Raw genomic sequence first — 20,894 nt, forward strand, 5'->3', positions numbered from 1 at the left:
CTCATGAGGTCCAGGCCATTATCTATTTTTAATATCATTTGACCTGAAACAATTTATGCTACCATCTGGAATATGTGAGGGACTCTGTGCTGCAGAGTTAATAGCCACAGTGAAATAAAAGGAGGCAGACAGAAAATGTTTGAACATTATTCAGCAAATGGCCCTGGGGTGGGGGGTGAGGTTCTTCCAAGAGTCTAAGCAGTGGAACGAAGTATTCAGCAACAGATGCAATGTGTGAAAATAGAGTTGTATCTGGGATAATATTGGTATTTCCCCCTCTTTCTTGTCATTTCAAGCTTCCCATCGGGAACACTTTGAGACCCGTTGCTCGTTTGCCTTTCTTTCCTTTTATAAAAATTGGAATTTAAAGGAGACTACTTCAAAACAAACAGGAGAAAAGTGAGGGCTGAAAACAGAAACTTAAAAGACTATTTTATTGACTATATTACTGAATATATTAGGATGTTGAAGCCACATCCCTGTGACATTCTCCATAACACTCATAAATTTAAATATATATCTATATCATCTATATCTCTATCTATCTCTATCATCTATCTCTATCATCTATCTATCATCTGTCTATCATCTATCTAATTTATTTATTTATTTAAAAGTTGTCCCACCTCTCTCTCCAAAGCGATACACAGTGGCTAGCAAACAGCAACACACACAAAAATAAAAGCAATCCTAATCCCTAACCACCCAAGATAGACTCAAACTTAATAATATATTTAACTAATAATTTTGTCTTTGATTATCTAGAATTAGAGTATGGTAAAGTTGAGAGGGACATCAAGGGTCATCTAGTCCAACCTCCTGCAATGAAGGAAACTCAGCTAATGCATCCATGGCAGATGGCCAACACTGCCAGAAAGTTCTTCCTGATGTTTAGTGGGAATCTCCTTTCTTGTTTGACAGACTTCTAGCACAAAGCATACCTACACACTTTCAAATGTCACCAACAAAAGAACAAAACCCGGTTGAGCTGAATGCAATTCCCCAGTTTTATTTCATCATGTCCTCAAGCAGAGCTTGAAGTACCCATTCAAAGTTTTACTCCACCGCCATCACAACTTATTAACAAGTTCAAGTAGGTTACAAAAAAACCAAAATACACTTACCATGAAAGTCCGAACCCACTCTGTGGTCACCAAAGGCCTGCCAAAACATATATTATATGTACTCCTTCCAGAAGATACAGAGACTTGGCCTCAAGCAAAACTCCAGGAAGGAAAAGTAGCACATCTACCAAAGATCTTGCCACAAGGATCAAGACAAATATTAGCAGCTATGTCAGCTACACAATCATGCCTCTCTTGTATCAACTGTACTGATAAGCCAAACATCCCTTTGGCCCTAGTATTAAAATTAGCAGCACAATCAAGCTACCATGCAGTAGTGGTGGTAGGAGAGCTGAAAAAAATTCAGAAGAGCTGAAAAAACTCTGCCCCTTTGGTTTCAGATAGTACATGGGTAGACGAGTGCAAAAAGCCCAGGGCACAAATTTTCACAGCCCTCTAGCGGCTATGGTGGCTCATTTACCAGAAGTAATGTATTTAGTGTTAACTCTGTAAGTGTAAACTCGATTGTGACCAAACTTAGCCTCTTGGTGTATATTGTGCTCCGGGAATCTTAGTTTGGTCAGATCAAACAAAGCCTTTTTTTCAAGACAGATGCAGATCCATAGGCTCTCCAGCGCTTCAAAACTGAGGGTGAGGGTGGCAACACGGCATTTATGATTGGTGTCCCATCTCGCTCCCTCGGGTCCTCATACCTTAAATCTTATGTCTGGTTAGTTTCATTTTGCTTGCCGGAAGCCAGTTGGCACGGAAGACACTGGGAAACACTGAAACCAACAGGGGCAGCATTCATTATTGGTTGGATGAGAAAGAGAGACACAGTTGCTGGTCAGCCAATGATGATGCCGTAACCTATGGGAGCCGTGGTGGCATTATATGCATGTTGACCAGGAAAGATGAAAGAATGAACCAAGGCAGGAGACTCAGGATAAAAGATGGCAAGTGATCACTTTTGTCAGAGAAGAGGAATAGCTAAAGGTTGGCCCTGGCATCCTGCACCACTAGCCCATGATCCCAAAGATATCAATGGCTGCAGAAAGATCCAACGGGATGAGTGGGATACAGCTGGACATTACCAGACAATGGGGCAAGGCGATGAGTGACTCCCTCCCACAGCTGCACCAGTCAAGCACTGCTCATGAGAATAGTATTTGAGGTAGCATCCTAATATGAATGTATGTACCAACATTTCATTTCGCCCCAGCTCTTTGCTCCATGCATAAATATGTGTTTTATTTTTAAAAACACAGGGCTTTGTTTCTTTCGTTTGCACATTGAGAAAGATTTCCACAAACGGAGTGTTTATGTGTTGAGTGCAGCACTCCATGGACTTTACGGTCTAATGGAGTGTGAGAGGGGGCCTGTGGTTTTTCATCTTGTTTTCAGCTGTACAAACAAGTTGTACTTCTCCTTCCCTTTCAGAGGCCTGACTAAAGCCCACTAAAATGCCAGGGTTATGGCAATAGGGTTGCTGAGGCTTTAAAAATCAAACTGGGCAAGCCTGATGCTGTTCATCTTAACACCAAACATATTGACAGTGTTTATTTTTTCTGCCCCAGCCTCAGCTCTCAGATAAACAGATCAGTGGCTGATTTTCAGGGCTTTTTAAAAAACAGGAACTTAAAAGGGTATCTAAGCCTATTATCGAAAACAAGTGGAACCTGCTCTGAGAAGCAAGAACCAAAAGAAACTGAGAAATGGCAAAATGATGGATCTGTTTGTTGGTTTCATCCTTTTAAAGATACATGGCATAGCCTGGCCAGTTCTGCCTAAATAGCAGCCTATTACACATTACACCTAGTTTGAACAAACTCACACAATTCTTTCCTGGTTTAGGTAGCAATTGTCTACCTGCATGTGTGCATTGCCTCCAAGGAAGATCTATTGGGCTCAAATGCTACCCTGGGGTGATGACATATTTATTTGTTTAAAACATTTTTAATGCGTTCTTAATCTAGGGTTGCCATACGTCCGTGATTTCCCAGACGTATCCGGAATACCTCTGTCGGCAACAGTGTCCAGGCTGAAATCAGTTTTTTTGGAAAATCCGGACGTATAGCAGCAGTGCCGTTTTTGCCAGTTTCCCATAAAAATAGCTCAAAAACAGCTCAACAACATTTTTGTCCGGATTTTCACTGTTTGAAATATGGCAACCCTATTTTAATCACAATATGCTCCTAGGATGGGTTATAGCAAACACTGAAAACCAAAAACTAGACTAACCAAAAGCTAGACTAATTGAAAGCAAGAAGAGAAGGTGGAATCCACAAATAATTGAAAAGCAGCAATTGGAGAAGGAACCCCATACAAGCTGGTTGGAATAGGAGAACTTTCAACCGATGCTGAAAACTGATCAGAACGGACACCAGTCATATATCAAAGGGAAGGGTGCTCCAAAGATGGGCACCATTGCAGAGTAAGCCCTCTCCCTCGTTGTCACAAACAAAATCCCTCAGCTGTGGGCCAGCTAGGTGGGCCTCACCTGGGCAGACGGTCTGGGGAAAAACATTCCTTCACTTATCTACATCCCAAGTTGTTTATGGCTTTGCAATAATTATTAGCACCTTGAATTCGGCTCAGTAGCCAATTGATCACCAGTGCAATTCTCTTTGGATTGACTTCTCCAATCCCAAGGAACTGAACTGGTCAGTAGTCAAACTGCTGCATTTTGCACAAATGGAAGTTTCCAAACCATCCTCAAGGGCAGCCAGACTTAGAGCAGGCAGATTTGTTATTCTGGGCATCAAAATGTTTTGTAAATGTGCCCTCTATTTCATATGAATTCTCAGGCTACCTGCCCCCAGGTTTGTTGAATGGTGTCAAAGTAGCATAGCGGGTTTGGAAGATACAATAAGTGCTCAAGTGTGCTATGTGACCCATTGGATAAAATCTTGAGTTTAGAGACTCCAAGTCCCCATTTTGATATTATAAATATTGTGTGGCTTTGGGGGAAACTGGGCTACTTAAGCCTTAGTTACCCACCTGTAAATGGGATTGATACTGATCTGTCTTTCATGGAAGGTAGGTAGACAAGAATGCAAATAATTTCATATAGATGAAAAACACATTATTTGTTTAGCTTGATTCATGGATCTTATTCTAGGGTAGTTTGTCTGTCTTTGCTCCCCACCCTGCACTCAGTTCTCACCTGTGGCTCCTAGAAGCTGTCAGCATGCAACAGCGGCCACATCTCAGGAAATGCCTTTGACTGGCCAGCTAAACCAGGTGAAGTAACTGATGGGTCTCAAACCCTTGGTGAGTTAGGGGCTTCCCCTGAATGTGAAAACAGGTTCTGGCGGATTGAGCAGATGAGACCAATAGCAGGTCCAAAGGTCAAGAAGGTGGTTTGTGCATGTGCCCTTGAGGGAAGTTAGGGGCAGATGAGGCTCATCAACCTGGGAACGTAGCCCATCTAGGAGAAGGAAAACTCTGGTCCTAAACCTCTGCTGCTTTGCGGGATATATTTGAGAGAAGAAAAAGAAGTCAGCCAAGAAGTGAACCCGACACAAATCTGAGCACTATGGAGCATTTTTTCAATACATGATCACAGCGGTGAAACTTTAATATGCACAAAGATGGAAAGATTCATCATTACCTACCATGGAGGAATGGTTGCTAAAATTATGGGACTTAGCTGAGATGGCAAAGTTGACGTGATTAATCAGAGAAAAATCATTGTCAATATTTACTAAGATTGGAAACCTCTTATAGAGGTGTGAAAGAGATATTGAATTCATGATTTGGGTTTGAGAATTGAAGAAAATATTGGTTTATAGAACATGGAATGTTGAGTGTTATCTTGGAGTGGCTGTTTTGAATAATTTTTTCTATATAGCTGGCAGATGCAGAATCAGAAGTTCTCCTTTTTTCCTCATTCCTTTTTCCTTTTCCTATTTATGGTTTGTGTTTTTTTATTTAGGTTACTTTCTTTTTTGATATATAATATTAACCTTTGTATATTTTCTTTCAAACTTTAATAAAAGCTATTAAAAACAAACACGCCCAAACGCAAAAGTATTGCAGACTTTTTTTTTTAATGCCAACAGGCCTATGCAGTTTTTAATTTTTTCTTTTAATGATTGTTCTGAATTCAGGGCCAGCCCAATACATTTTGCCACCTGAGGTGAACCACAAAAAGGCACTCACCTTCCCTCCAGGGAAGAAGGGGCGAGTGAAGATCTACATCAGGAACAAGGTGAGGGGAGAGAAAGCTCTACATTGGAAACAGCTCCTCTGTCTATCCTGCCACCCAAGGCAGTCACATCACCTTGCCCCATGGGTGAGTCGGCCCTCTCTAAATTGCTTTTAACAGGGGTTTTTTATGTTGCTATGCACCCCTGAGATTTTGTGATAGGGTGGCATTTAAATATTTTTAATCAATCAATCAATCAATCAATCAATCAATGTCCTTGTCAATATTATGTCCTTGTCACTTCTTTATATCTTCATCTTTTTGCAGCCAATCACGTTGCACTCTAGGTCTCTCTCATTCTGCCTTCAGGGGGCTCTCTTCCAACTTGTCAGATCACTCTTTCAGTGTTTCCATGGGGAGAAGCTCTCAGGGATCTGTTCTCAGCTGGGGAACCTCATCAAAGCCCATGATTCTCAGAACGTTTGGTTCTACCTCTTTACTCCTGAACTTTACTCAGACCCTCCAAGTGTTCCTATTTTCCAAGGACAGTCCCAGTTTTATGGAAACTGTACCAGTTTCTGATTTGATCCCAGAATGTCCGTATTTTCCTTAGGATGTCTCTATTTTCATAAGTTGGAAGCTATGGTAGGACACCCTCATTTTCATCGGAGAAATGTAGGGCATGGAGTTACCCTGAGCCAAGGAGTTAAGTAACTACACAACGCTTAGAAGATATTTGAAGGCAGCCCTTTATTGGGAAGTTTTTTTAAAAAAAATGTTTAATGTTTTCTTATGTTTTTATATATGTTGGAAGCTGCCCAGAGTGGCTGTGGCAAATTATCCTTATTATTATTATTATGGAATAGGACATCCCTATTTTCATCAGAGAAATGTTGGGGAATATGCTTTACTTCTCTCTGGAGTCTCAAGCTTTTTTCCAGGAACTGTCCCATGAGGTTTGGAAATACACAGACGGTTTGGAACCAGGACACTAAAATCATTTCACTGGTGTCCTCTTCTTTGTGATTATTCTCCTTGCAGTGCAGGCAGTTTTGGGCACAGTCTTGCACAAAGTTTAGCAGGCTGCAAAGGTGGGACATGAATGGTGCATTGCATTAGCATTAAGAAAGTGGCACACCATCTTGGTGTTTGGAGACGCAACTAGCAAAATCTCATTCCAAAACCATGCTTTTTATTGCCTCTGGAGCAAACTCCATCCATTAGGCTGCGCTACTCTGATTATATAATAAAACTTCTTAGCACTGCCACATTGCCGGAGGCCTGCCAATATTTCCATTACACCCACCTAGTTCCAGCAGTTGAAAATCATGTAACTAAACACAATCATTTAGTGAGAAACTTGGCACTGAAGCCTCCCTCATAAGCCATCTATTTTAATTTGTGTAATAGCTTTTAGTCATTTCTATGAGGAAGAACAATGTAGGCATAGTGAAGCACAATAGATATTGAATTTATTGACTTTTGTGCTCTTGAAATGTAGAAATGCTTTTGATTTATTTGAGATGACTTTACCAAAGAGAGGAGAAGGACTCTCATTGCCATAAAGTGAAAAAGAAAATAGCTGGTACTATATTGTGTTTGTTTGCTTTTAAGTCCCCAACTCTGTACATGCCATGGTCTCCCTTTTCAAAGGGGGAAGAATGCATTTGGCTGTAATGGTGAAACCACACGCCTTGGAACTCGCAGGAGCTTCAGGGAGGCTACTCCACAGAAAGTGGTTTGAGGATCTCGGCCTGGTTACAGAGGATCAGTGATCGGCATTCCTAATGGAAATGCTGACAGAAGCTTAATTACACAGTCCCTAGCCAAGCACTTTTATATCTTGGCTTAAAACATAATGGCTTTGTTATTCTTAGCACATTGAACATTTAACGTTAATTTTTAAAGTGTGGGTTTTTCTTGGCTAGATCTTAGCTCCTAAGGGAACTGCAAAGTTGTGTGGCGGAGATTATTGCTTTGTCAGGATAAAGGGTCCTTGAGTCTCCAACCCATGACAAAAATGTGTCTCAAGCAATTCTAGGGAGCTGAAGAGAATCATAACAGATTGTGCCCCAGATTACTATCAGGTTTGCTAAAATTTCTCATTCATTTTGAAACATTATAAGAAAAAATTAAAATGTTTTCATTCATGGAACTTACACTGTATCATACTATGCCTAATACTATATCATCTGAATGTGTTGGGGGGGGGGTCAGTCTGGATGATACTGTAGACCTTTTCCAAACTTAAGATCCTGGATCTGTGAGGGTAAAGTCTATAAGAGGAAACTTGTCAGACCAATCTCTTAAAGGTAATGGTCTTAGCTACTCAGCCAAGTATTCATCATCTACATTTTAAAGGGTGAGCTCTGTCGCCATAGATACAAATGGGTGGGTATTTTCCCTCCTCACCTAGCTGGGTACCCTATGGAGAATAATAGACTCAAGTGAGGAGTGTATAAGTTGTGTGTTAAGAGTTGGGTGGATGCTGGAAGCTGGAAGCTGGAGAGACAGAGACAAGTCTTGCTCCATGTTGGACTTTGCAGCTCTCATAACAACAACAACAACAACAACAACAACAATTTTTTATTTATACCCCACCCATCTGGCTGGAGAAACCAGCTTCCAACAAAATATTGGGCAGCTTCCAACAAAATATTAAAAGTACATTAAAACACCAGTCATTAAAAACTTCCTTAAACAGGGCTGCCTTCAGATGTTTTCTAAATGTCAAGTAGTTGTTTATCTCTTTGACATCTGGTGGGAGGGCGTTCCACAGGGCGGGCACCACCACCGAGAAGGCCCTCTGCCTGGTTCCTGTAACTTCACTTCTCGCAGTGAGGGAACCACCAGAAGGCCCTCGGCACTGGACCTCAGTGTCTGGGCTGAATGATGGGGGTGGAGACGCTCCTTCAGGTATACTGGGCCAAGGCTGTTTACGGCTTTAAATGTCAGCACCAACACTTTGAATTGTGCTCAGAAACGTACTGGGAGCCAATGTAGATCTTTCAAGGCTGGTGTTATGTGGTCTCAGTGGCCGCTACCAGTCATCAGTCTAGCTGCCGCATACTGGATTAGTTGTAGTTTCCGAGTCACCTTCAAAGGTAGCCCCACGTAGAGCGCATTGCAGTAGTCCAAACGGGAGATAACTAGAGCATGCACCACCCTGGCGAGACAGTCTGTGGGCAGGGAGGTTCTCAGCCTGTGTACCAGATGGAGCTGGTAGACAGCTGCCCTGGACACAGAATTGACCTGCGCCTCCATGGACAGTTGTGAGTCCAGAATGACTCCCAGGCTACGCACCTGGTCCTTCAGGTAAGCAAGATTCACTGGAGTGGTGTTGCTGTGAGCTCAGGTTGTATATATGTGTAGATAGAACAAAAAATCCTAAAAACACCACAGTCTCTCCCACAACAGGCTCCCTCATTCTCCAAGATGCACCTGGGCCTGGCCTTCAGGACTAGTGCAGCAGCGGTGCCTCCTTCTCCTAGTGGCTGGCAAAGGGATGCCCAGTCACAAACCTCCTGGCTGGCCGAGAGGGAGGGACGAGGAGGGAGGGAGCTGGCGCCACCCAGCAAGGAGAGGTGAGAGGCTCTGACAGCTGCCTCCTCCTTTGCAAATGGGGTCCCACAGCCCTCAGGTTTGCCCTCGTCACAGGGCAGCTTCAAGCTGCTTTCTCCTTCCCCTCGATTCACTAGCTGCCAGATCAGACCACGGCGGGTCAGTCAGTGGCGAGGGCTTGGGCTGGCGCAGCCACCCTCTGTGGACCCTCCTCTGGTGCGGACAGGCACCCCAGGCACCGAGAACCTGCGCTATGCCACTGAGAGAAACAAGCCTTGCTGAAGAAGAGCCAGCATGCTTCCACGCTAGGAACCATGAGGAAAACAATTGGAAATAAAAATGCCAATATCAGTGCCATTATACAACTCTATGGTGTCTGACTGCATTTGGAGTTCAAAATTTGAAATTCTTGTTGCCTCACCTCAGAAAGGGTATTGTAGAATTGGAAAGGTTCAGAGAAGGGCAACCAAAATAATAAAGAGGAAGAAGCAACTCCCCTCTGAGGAAAGGTTAAAGGTAAAGGTACCCCTGACAGTTAGGTCTAGTCGTGGACGACTCTGGGGTTGTGGAGCTCATCTTGCTTTATTGGCCGAGGGAGCTGGCGTTTGTCTGCAGACAGCTTCCAGGTCACGTGGCCAGCATGACTAAGCCGCTTCTGGCGAACCAGAGCAGCGCACAGAAACGCCGTTTACCTTTCTGCCAGAGTGGTACCTATTTATCTACTTTGTGCTTTCGAACTGCTAGGTTAGCAGGAGCAGGGACCGAGCAACAGGAGCTCACCCCGTCACGGGGATTCGAACCACCGACCTTCTGATCAGCAAACCCTAGACTCAGTGGTTTAGACCTGTGATTACAGATGGGCTACTGGCCTGATCTAGAAGGCTTGTCTTTTGTTCTTATGTACTGTCCTCTAGACTTCACAGGTGAAGTACTGCATGCGGTTTTTATACGGCCCTGCGATTCTCAAGAGACACAGGATCTCTACATCTTATGAGAGTTGAGTCACAGAGGTCTTCTTGTAAGGCTGCAGGGTTTCCCCTGCCATTGCGAAGATCCAGCAACCACACTGTCCATGACTGGGGGAAGGAGTAACACTGAAGCCATTTCCCTTCACCCTGCAAACTCCCCCCATCATTGCAAGAAATGGATAGAAGGAGTGGCTTCTCCTTCTCCAGGATTCACCTTTTAATTATTTGACATATTTTTATCTGGAATGAATGCATCTAGGAAATTTCACTGGGCTTCCTTGAGTTAGGAAAGATCTACAATACCTCTTGGGCCCAGTGATGCTCTGAGAAGCAAAAGACACACTTTATGAACTCAAAGACAACAAAGCAATGAGATCCATCCAGGAAGTATGCTTAAAAAGCACTCAAGGCTACATGTGTGCAACAGATGTTAGTCCATATGAGACATGTTTGTTTGTTTTCAAAATATCCATGCTTTTTGAAATTTGGGGATATCCATGACATTGATTGTTGCATTAATAAGTGGACAAGTTTCATCCAGAGCCTTGCAAATTTTCTCTTTCACCTACAGTAGCACTTAAAATTAGAAATGAAATGAGTTTTCAAGGCTTCTCATTTGCTGTAACAAGTTTTATCTAGGAGTGAAATGAACACAATTACCCCTCACACACAAATGTTAATGGGGGGTGGAGAAGGGTACGCACAATAGCCATGCAATTAAATGACAGCTTGGCTTAGATTTCCACCCCAAAAAGTTGTGATGATGAACATAACTATATTCAAGAAAAGTCACTTGATTGATAATGACACCTCACACCTGCAGCCTAGATAAAACAGTGGCCTGGCTGTATGAGAAAAACAGTAAGGACCGCGTACTGGAGGCAGGGCAGGAATTGTGCTCATCAGCTCTTTGGGTGGGCCAAGTAATGACTTTTCCCACAGCCTTCCAGGGAAGGGGTGAGATAGCAGGCCAGATGCAGAAGCCTCAGGAAGGCAGCGGAGAGAGCCAGCAGTTTATCATCACCACCATTGTCATCCTCACTGGCTTATAGGGTGATGCAGAAATCCTTCTTGTCGCCCATGATCATTTGTAGGTTTGTGGTGAAATATCATCAGCCTGCCAGTGGCAGTGGCTCCCAGTGCTTTTTTCTTAAAAAAATGTTTAGGGGTACTCTCATTTTCCTACTCATATTGAAATATTGCCCTCAATGAGGCCAAACTTAGATTCACAAAATGTTTAGGGGTATGTGTACCCCTGCGTACCCCCCCCCGAAAAAGCACTGCCTATACCCTAGAAAGGCAGCAGAAGCCCTACGTTGGTGGTAATGAAGGACTGGATTCAGTGAAACAAAAAAATTACTTAAAATGGAATACTCAGTCTAGGTTCCTCTTAAGTTTCAGGTTCACAGTTAGGGGTTGCTTCTTGAGATGCTCAGAGTCAGGCCAGGGCAGCAAGTTCTAGAGGTGCCTCTGGCCGGCTTCAGTTAGTGCACCAACCAGGTCCTTCCCTGGAGAAGACGGACCTGGACACAGTCCTGGGTGTCTTGGTAATTTCTAGTTTGGACTACATGTTTTCTGTGAGGCTGCCTGCTAAAAGTATCTAGAAATTTTAGCTGGTATAAAATTCTAGTTTTAAAGTGTTCATTCTTCCCTTTGAACCCTGATTCAGTGTTTCAGAGGCTGCTCAATTTAGCTTGGGGTCCAAGGCCAGTTCCACTTTGGATAAAAACGGACGCTTCCCATTCAGCATTGGGGAAAACAAAGAAACAGATGTTGGGTGTGTTTTTTCTGATGAAAGTGGATGAAATTTGCAAGTTCTATATATAGGGAAAATGCTAAGAAACTACAGGTACAGGCAAATAGGTTTTGGTATTTTCATTCTAGGCATCCTTGAAATTTGATTCTTAACAAACAAACAAAAGAATAAAATAAATAAATAAAATCAGCTTGAGAAATCTGAAGTCAGTCGGCTGGAATTGGAGAATCTAGGGATAATCTTTTTGTCTGATCACAAACAGCCGCAACAGGGATCTCCCTCTCCATCCTCCCCCTCCCAGTTTGCTCTACACCACTTCTTACTCCCTCACTTCATCCAAGCATTTTCCTTATATCATAAACTTAGAGACTTTAGTTTCACTTTGAGTAGACACATCCAAATCCACACCTGCCAAGTGCCTAGTTTCAAGCAGGACATCTCTGCTTGTTTTGAAGGCGCCCCGGGCTCTGCCTTCGTCCCAGGGTGCCCAATTTCACACGGCGGGCAAGAGGCACAGTAAGTGGGGGAGGCAAGGGTGAGTGGGGGGCAAGGGCAAGGGTGGGCAGGGGCAGGCCTCTGTGGGTGGGGCAGCAGCTGCATCGTGCAGAAGGTGTCCCTGAAGGTTAGATGGACATCTGTCACGAATGCTTTAGCTGAGATTCCTGCATTGCAGGTGGTTGGACTAGATGACCCTTGGAAATCCCTTCCAACTCTACGATTCTATGATTTTGGTTAGAAAAAGTTGGAGGGTATGCCAAATCACTGAGCTGCAACAAAATGCTTCAAGGATTACAAACACACACACACAGTTTCAGCCCAGGTTGTCTCATACAGACCCTGCTTCACTTCCCATTTGGTTCAGAATTCAATCAAATCTCTTGCAGGGGCAGCTAACCTGTGGTCCTCCATGTTTTTGGACTCCATCAAACCCAACCAGTGTGACAAATGGTCGGGGATGATAAGAACAATAGTCCAACTATAGAGAAATTGTTAATGTTTGATGTTTTATTATGTTTTTATATATCTGTTGGAAGCCGCCCAGAGTGGAGCCACCCAGACAGATGAGCAGAGCACAAAGAAAATTATTGTTATTGTTTTAAAGCCACGAATGGCCTGGGCTCTGACAGGTTCCCTTCTCTTACACGTTTCTCCCCAAGCATCTTGTGTGAGGCTTGTCCTCCTGCTACAACTGGTTTTATTGTCTTTTCTGCTGCTTTGAGGGTTTTATTTGCACTGCTTCATTGTTGTCATTAGCACTGCTTTTGTTTAATGTTTGGATGTTGTTCATAATTATATATCAGCCACTGCAAGTTTTGTGAAAAACAGCAACTAGTCATTTTAATTCTGGCCATTCCTTTTCAATTAAGATGCTTTTTCCAGAAGCATAACAAGAAGTTCTTGCTTTGAATCTGCTACATATAATAATTAAAAACTGCCGTAAATTAGATTCACTTCTTAGAATGCTGCCTAGGTCCCCCCACCCCAGGCCTCTGTACAGAAGGCAATATTGACATGGATTGTTGAGCAAATTGAATTATTACAAATTTTGTGGTTTTTATCTTGCATTTTATGCTGTGAACTGCCCTGAGAAGGGCAGTATACAAATTTAATAATAATAACAAGAGATGAGGTGTTTCTGTTGGTGTTCTTGTTTAAGTCAAAGGTCTCTTTTAAAAAAAAAGATCTCCCTTTAAAAAAAAACACCAAGCCAAGATTTATGCTCTCAGTGTTTTAATCATGATGTCGTTTTGCCAGTTATCTAAAATTGTGTCACACAGACAGACCTCAGCTCAGTAAAACTGGCATCCACTTGTCTGGACTGTACTAGTAAGAGAATATATAAATAAAGCACAAATGATTAATTTGGCCTTCCCCCTCTCCTCCCTGCCTACCGCTAACAGCTCAAGGACCCACAGCACACTGTTCTCCTGTGATGTACCCATGTGGTAGATTTTTCAAGACTGTGGCTAACCCCCTTTCCAAGTACAAACACCTGTGAAAACAAAATTAGCCTTGCCAATATATCTACTAAGAAATGCTTTCCAGTAGGTTATAGATATAATATTCAACCCATTCAGGGGGATCCAAACAAAACACAAAACGTCTTATTGGGGCAAGAGGATATTAAGAATAATAGACAGATTATATACGAGAGTTTATTGAAGGGAAAGGAAGAGACATTAGTCATAGTTTTGCTATAAAATGAGGCTTAATCAAAGGGGAGCAGGTTAGAGGTCAGATGTTGTATTTGTACTATTATTATTTTTAAATCATCGAGGCTTCCATGAGTGGCAAAAGAAATGATCCTGAACAGAGAATAACAAGGGAAATCTCTCAGGAGGAGGACTTCAAGATGAGCCGAGAGAAACCATCACATCAGCCTCACCTATTGTAGTCGGCGTCATGAGCCTTATTCGAACAAAAAAAATCTTTGTCCAACCATCTGAGACGTTGGTCTTTATGCAGATGACCATAAAATATATAAGATGCCATTTGAAGAGAGAGAGAGAGAGAGAGTTTCAAGCTATAAAGGCCTTTGCTTATGTAGACAACACAGTAGCATCCACACCCAAGAGGGAAGCATTAGCGGGCTGTGGGGGGACCCCAAAGTTTGCATAATTACCCCAAAAAAACCTTAAGGGGGGAAAAAGGGTAAGGGCCATGGAAGCACCTTAAAGATGACAGAGCATGCTCAGTGGATATGGAATGCTAGTTGTTGGGAGTGCATGGAGGAAACTGGGGCTGGGGAAAAGGAATGGCTGAAATCATGAACAGGGAGCACTCTGTCCTGCACCACTGCATTTTCCTGAGTTAGGTTCTCTACTTTCTTGCCCAACAGCAGCAGCAGTTGGTGTGGTGGGTCTCTGGCGCTCACTTGACCTCTGGCTGTGTCACTTTCTGGGACAAGGCAGTACTGTGGCCAGTGTGTTGCGAATCCACCAACCTCATGGCCTCGACCAGAGCCAGGGCTTTTTCGGCCGTGGCCCCGATCTGGTGGAACGCTCTGTCACAAGAGACTAGGGCCCTGCGGGATTTGACATCTTTCCACAGGCTCTGCAAGACGGAGCTGTTCCAACAGGCCTTTGGCCAAGGCACAATCTGACCCCCTCTCTCCTTCTGTGATTCTTTTAAAAAAAATATTCAAAATTAAAACAAAACATATTATCCAGAAACATATCATCCTTATTTCCCCCCTATTTTTCCTCCCTCCCCCACCCTCCCACACAAAACCCACCCACCCCCACCCCCTACTTCCCTCAGTTCCATTCTTTGATTTCTCTGAGAATGCTGATTTCTGCATGTTACAAAATCGTATAGATCCTCAAACTATTTAGCTGATTATTATCAATAAAAGGTTTGTGACTGTTTATTCAAAGCCAGCCAAGGAGTCCAGTTCGCTTTGTTGTGTCTTCAAATACTTTGTAAAGGGTTCCCATTCATCTTTAAAGTCACAGTTATCCTTGTCCCATAGCTTATATGTCAGTTTTGCCAGTTCTGCATAGTCCATCAATTTTTCTTGCCATGATTCTTTAGTTGGGGTTTCTTCAGTCTTCCATCTTTGTGCTATTAGAACTCTCGCGGCCGTTGTCGCATACATGAAGATGTTTTTCAGCTTTTTTTGTCAGATCTTTCCCTACAATTCCTAACAAAAATGCTTCAGGCTTTTTAACAAATGTTAAATGGAACATTTTCTTCAATTCGTTGTATATCATTTCCCAAATTTTTAAAATTACATTACAATCCCACCACATATGATAAAATGTCCCCTCCTTTTCCTTACACTTCCAACATATATTTGAACTAGTTTTGTACATTTTCCCTAAGTGCACTGGTGTCGTGTACCATCTGTACATCATCTTCATGTAATTCTCCTTCAATAGGGAACAATCTGTAAATTTAAAATCAGTTTTCCATAATTTTTCCCAATCTTCCATCATAATGTTGTGACCTACATCTTGTGCCCATTTAATCATAACTGATTTTACCTCTTCATCTTTTGTCTCCCATTCTAGTAGTATGCTATATGCAGCCTTCAGTAATTTCACTTTCCCTTCGATCACTTCCGTTTGAAACCTAGATCTTGTATAACTGAATCCTTTCTTGCTATCTTCTTTATGTGTTTCATATAATTGTCGATAATGCAACCAACTCTGAAAGTGGTCTTTGATCTCATCGTAATCTCTTAATTTCCATTTTCCATCATGTTCCTTTAATAAATCAGCATATGTGAGCCATTTTCCTTTCTTTCCAAGTGGTTTGAGCAGTAATGCTTCATGTGGTGAGAGCCACCACGGGGTCTTTTGTTCCAATAAGTCTTTGTATCTCTCACATACTCTCATTAGTGATTTCCTGATTATATGGTTGTAAAAACTTCTATGAACCTTCCCTTTTCCGTACCATAAGTATGCGTGCCAGCCGAACCTGTTATCATGTCCTTCTAGTTCTAATGCCTCTTGCTTATCCAATCTCATCCAGTCCCTGATCCATACCAAACAAGCAGATTCATAATACAATTTAAGGACTGTGAGGGCAAACCCACCTCTGTCTTTTACATCTGTAAGTATTTTATGTTTTATCCTTGGCCTTTTGCCCCCCCCCCCAATAAATTTTGAAATCTCTTTCTGCCATTTTTAAAAACCTTCTGTAATCCTAATCCTCATAGAACTCTAACCCAATGGTTGCCATTAATTTGATTCTGAATTGATTTTAGAATGTATTAATTGACTGTGATTTTATGTACAGTGCTATTTTCACTAGTTAGCCGCTCTGAGCCCGGCTTTGGCTGGGGCAGGTGGGATACAAATAAAAAATTATTATTATTATTATTATTATTATGGTTCCCATCTGCACTGTGCTGACCTCGTTGCAAGCAGCAGCAATGCTATGGATGGGAGGTCAAGGGAGCACCCCATTCACAACTGCTCAACAGTAAGTAACATTCCTATGTGTTCGAGGGTACTTTTGTGATTTCCTCCAATCTGGCTTTCCACAATTATATTAAAGCCGTAATATATTACGACTAAGCTTTATTCTTGGCCCAATGTATTTCTCAAGTGCTACATATACACAGTCTGCTACAAGAAAGTAGATATGTGGCATTCGCTGCTACAAAAATCCCAACAGAGTTATTTAAAAAGGCCCTCCGGATCGTTGAAAAAGACTGCTTATAAGTTTCGAATGCTGGAGCAAAAATTAAGCCACATTAAATGCATTTTAAGTTCCATGAATTCCAGTCAGGCAATTGCTTGACTCTCTTTCTCCGAAATCAAGCAGAGTTTAAGTCATTTCAGGCTTATTCCAGCCAAATCCAAACCCTTCTAAGTCAGGTTGATTTATCTTGATAATGCTTCACCTTAACTTTCAAATAATAAATGTATTCATAGACCATCTTTTCCTGGTATCAGGTATCAGCATATCCTGAAATTCTACAACAAACCTGTTAGGTAGACCACTGTTATCTCTACTTACAGATGGGGCTTTTTCAAGGCCACCCAGCGAGAATAAGGCCTCCAAGGGTCAGAGTTATTTGATCCACTGCACCACACAGGGGTTCTCCTTAATAAACATATCGTAAATGCACTGTGCTTACAGGCACAATTATACCCACCTGTACACAGAATTCAACCTTAAATTAATTGCATTGGATGCATTGCTGAATTGTGGTAATTGTCATTTGTATGTAGGTTTCTTGGTCAGGTTTCTGTATCATTCACACATGTTGACTGCCACATCAGTTTTGTCCCATTTTCATGCAGGTTTCTAATGGGAAATCCTTTTTTTAGAAAACCCGCACACTTTTAATAAAATGTAATTTTTAAAAAATGAAAAGACACTATTGTTTTTTAAAGAAAGAAAAACATTTTCAAGTCAGCCATGGAGCCACCTCATAAAGATGTATCTAGCTGAACCCTCAAACTGTTCATAGAAATGTAGTCTAATCCACATATCTATTTGTTAGGAGGTACAGACCAGGAAAGCCCACTCCAAATTGCAGAGTAAATAAAATCCTTAGTACTCTTACCTTAAATAGGTTCAATGCTTTGCCATCAGCAGTTATGGAAGGTCCATTTACCAGGTTGTCTTTGCACTTGAGGGTTTGTCCTTGTACCCATATTCTCCTGTACAGTAATTTTTATAAAAGTATAAGATCTTTGTTTTTATCCTCCTATATGAAAATCAGATGAATGTCACATTTCGACCTCCTATATGAAAATCAGATGAATGTCACATTTCGACCCTAAGTTTATAGAAAATATAGCCAAATTCATTGCTGTCATCAAAACAAAATCACAATTATTAATGGGAAGACAATAGAAGTCAAAATATCTGTATTTTAAAATATTTATAGATTTTATGACACTCTCATTTTAAAGGGCACAATTTGTGCACATGTATACTGTTTTTATTCTCTGTTGCGGTTGTATACTACACGAGCTTTAACTTTAGTTGATGTGCTTATATCTTTTGGCAACACATATTATCTTTTGCTTATCGGTAAGAGTTTGCTACCCAAGGCAAGCAGAGGTGAATTTCTCGACACCGGGGGGAATTGGTTCATGAACAAAACCATGGACTCCCTTAAGTAGAATGAAAATGTGGCACTGCTGTGCATGTAACACAGGAGGAAAACAAAAGTTGAGAATGTAAAGAGCCATTGGACTGGCTGTCCACTTGAGCACAGGTTATATGGGTCACTGAGACCCCTCAGAGAGCTGTTGATACCAAATGCTGTCAGGAAGCACTTCTGCAATCCCAAAGGTATAGAGACAAATGCCCTTGGAGGTGAATTACATCTTCAAAGACCACAAAACACTGGATGACAACAACTATTTCTAAAAGCTATTTCTAAAAGCCTTTGGAAGGACTGCTTCCCTGCTTACTTGTGGGCACCAAGATCCTATGGAAATAACATCTGACTTCCTTTATTTTCTCATTCTTATTTTCTGCAAACATTACATTCTTAGTAATAAAAATAAGTGAAGCAAACCAAGCAACCAAGAAAAAACAACAACTCAGGCTAGCTTCTAAGCTGGTCCAATTTATTACTTGAACATCTAATAAAAGGACAGGTTTTTTAACAAGGGTGAACTAGAAAACACTACAAACTGAATATATGATTGCTGATTTTATTATGTTAAATTTTAGAACACAAGGAAGCAAAGAGGGAGAAAACATACCTCAGTTCAGAGGTTGAGTGAAGGCACCTTTTGGCTGCTATGTGATTTCCTGAGGAGCCATAGCCAGAGATACAAGGTGTTGCACTGGGCCCCACAACTGACCTGACATGTAGGTTCACATATTTTGCATGAATGAAATCCAAGGTGCAGTTCCAAATAAGGCCCTCTGGCGACAGGGCAGCAAAATAAAAATACTCTGCCTCACATCTTAGAGAACTGCTGCCAGTAACACAAGAAAATACTCTTCTTCTTCTTCTTCTTCTTCTTCTTCTTCTTCTTCTTCTTCTTCTTCTTCTTCTTCTTCTTTGGTAATCACTCGTAGCCCAGTAAGATTGTCTTCCATGAACATGGTCTTAACAGTGAGTCCGTGGCTGTGGAGGCCAATTCTGGATCCACATGTCCTTCCACAGTGGGGACACAGGTTTCTGGGCAGGAGTTGATCATGGTGAGAGTTTGCCAAATGTGCCTTCCTTCTAGCACATTTTCCCTTGCGTCCTGAATTCGAGTGTCTTCAAAGCCCATGACACCTTTGGTAAAGGCTGTTCTCCAATTGAAGCGCTTGCAGGCCAGTGTTTCCCAGCTGTTGGTGTTTATACTACATTTTTTTAGATTTGTCTTGAGAGAGTCTTTAAACCTTTTTTGTTGGCCTTACGCTTTCCATTTTTAAGTTCAGAAAAGAGTAGTTGCTTTGGAAGACGATAATCAGGCATCCGCACAACATGACCAGTCTAACGAAGTTGAGGTTGAAGAATCATTGCTTCGACACTGGTGATCTTTGCTTCTTCCAGTACACTGGAAAAATACTAGAAAATACTAGATGGGTCACTGTTTCAACTCAGTATATAGTAGCTTTTCATATGTTTAACATGTGGATATTCTGCATTGACAAGGGGCTTAAAAACTGAAAGAAGAGCGCACAGCTAGACATGTCTGCTCAGGAATAAGTCCCACTGAGTTCATTGACGCAGGTAAGTATGCAATGTCTTGTAGGCGCAAAAAGGACTGAATTGAATTTGACCGACAAAATATCAGTCACGATGATGGACAAAGTACTGTGGCCATTGCTTTCTGAGGGCCACTAGAGGGAAATATTGCACTGTTAAGGAAATAATTTCCCCCATGTTTTCATATGTTATTATCACATATGAGTGAAAATAATCGTATCAATTCCACACTGTGCCTTCTTGTAATGTGCTTGGTGTTCTGTACAGGAAACCTTTCCCCGCCCCCTTCCTTACAGGAAAGTCATTTAAGGCAGCTTGTAGTAAGAACAAAGCTAGGATTGTGAAGCATTTCTTAGTATCCAGTATTGTTCACTGGTTTTAAATGTTGCATATTTCATATAGTTGTTTTCTGGAAACCCCAGAACCACAGCGCATAGAGCTTCAACTACAAAAAATCTGAATCTGCTGCCGCTTCATCAGTATGTAAAGTTTTCATGAAGTTCAATCCTATCAATACTGTTGAGCAAAATAATGCAGTGAAAGTTCTGATTAGCTAACGATGGCAGAATTTTGCCCTAAATTATTATTATTGCCCTGAGTAACATTGCTATGCCCAGGAATATGGACCTTTACCACTGACAGGGTATTAGGTAACAAACACAGATATTCTTTCTTTCTTTCTCACTTTCTGTATGCTCTATTAAAGTGTGTCATGAGATGGAAAGAGGAAATGTTCCTCAAGGCCGTTGGAAATACGGCTGCTTTGAAGAACAAGTCCCTGGTGTGTTGTGCTCATTATCAAACCAACGATAGTTCACATGTCACAACTGCGTTTTGCAATAAATGTTGAATACGCCGGCCACATCGTGAATGCAGTAATACATGCTTCTCTGTATATGTTCAGTAGATTGCACTTCAGAAATAAACATACATAATTTACCATAGCATGAGCAACCACCCAAATAGTTAGCTGATATTTCTTTTAAAGTTAACCAACTAGTGCATGCTAGTTAGGTTTAGCTGAGTTGTGTTGTTGAATGTGCCCCTTAAAAAAAAGCTACTTTATAAAATGTTCGTGTACACAGAGCTGTTCTAAGAAGCAAATGCCAGTGAGCAATGAATAAAATGCAGTGGAGGCCTACTGTAAGTTAAGTGTGCATGAAAACCAGACACGTGAGTGAATTTTCCATCTTTCTTTGCCCTGAAAATATTACTGTCATTGTTTGTCTGATAAATATTCCATATTCAAGGGCATTAACCAAACATCCAGAAG

The 20,894-nt window shown here is 41.7% G+C and overlaps 1 long non-coding RNA gene across 1 annotated transcript in view; it reads right to left on the reverse strand.

Moving 5' to 3' along the window:
• LOC310770307 overlaps positions 1–20,894 on the reverse strand; it is a 473,978-nt gene that overhangs the window by 372,231 nt on the left and 80,853 nt on the right. The window lies entirely within an intron of this gene.

The sequence above is a fragment of the Podarcis filfolensis genome (assembly GCF_964270895.1).
Source record: "Podarcis filfolensis genome assembly, chromosome: 9".
In the NCBI taxonomy this organism is placed as follows: Eukaryota; Metazoa; Chordata; class Lepidosauria; order Squamata; family Lacertidae; genus Podarcis; species Podarcis filfolensis.